This window comes from Bison bison, unplaced genomic scaffold (genome assembly GCF_000754665.1).
Source record: "Bison bison bison isolate TAMUID 2011002044 unplaced genomic scaffold, Bison_UMD1.0 scf7180017846581, whole genome shotgun sequence".
Lineage (NCBI taxonomy): Eukaryota > Metazoa > Chordata > Mammalia > Artiodactyla > Bovidae > Bison > Bison bison.
The window spans coordinates 10,249-11,253 of NW_011477154.1; positions in this window are offsets into that span (position 1 = coordinate 10,249).

Sequence of the window (1,005 nt, forward strand, 5' to 3'; positions counted from 1 at the left end):
GCGACCCCATGAATCACAGCACGCCAGGCCTCCCTGTCCATCACAAACTCCCGGAGTTCACCCAGACTCGCGTCCATCGAGTCCGTGATGCCATCCAGCCATCTCATCCTCTGTCGTCCCCTTCTCCTCCTGCCCCCAATCCCTCCCAGCATCAGAGTCCTTTCCAATGAGTCAGCTCTTCGTATGAGGTGGCCAAAGTACTGGAGTTTCAGCTTTAGCATCATTCCCTCCAAAGAAATCCCAGGGCTGATCTCCTTCAGAATGCCTACTTCACCCAAAACTCTGTCTCCCTGTTCCTATTTGGCACTGGTGAACAGAGGCCGAGTTTCAGCAACAAGTTTACAGCAGTTACAAGCCCTAACATAAGATATGTAAGAGAATACACTTTATCCAGTATTCAACGTGCAAAGTGATGGTTTTGGAGCATTAGGCCTTCTCAGACGGGACAGGATTGCTATGACTGATGTGTTATTTAATATACATCATAGGCAGTATAGCCAGTTACCTACTTTAAAATCTGCAATTTTTACATTATATACGTAAGTTAAGGGCTTCCCAGGTGGCACAGTGGTAAAGAATCCACCTGCCAGTGCAGGAGACGCAGGACACATGGGTTCAATCCATGAGTGGGCAAGAGTCCCTTGGAGGAAGAAATGGCAACCCACTCCAATATCTTGCCTGGAAAATACCATGGACAGCAGAGCCTAGTGAGCTACAGTCCACGGGGTCTCAAAGAATCAGACATGACTGAGCATGCATGCACACATATAAATTAAAATATAAATATAGATTGGTGGTTTAGTCGCTAAGTTACACACATTATAAATATATAGGATATCTATAAATAAGTACATGGCTCATAAGGGTATAGACATGGATGATATAGATGGAGTAGTGAGGCCCCAGTTCACTGCTCTTGGTCAGTCACATGCTTAAAGAGATGGGGCTGTTTTTATGTTTTTTATTAATTAATTTATTGTTTTGCTGCACTTAGTGGCTAGCAGG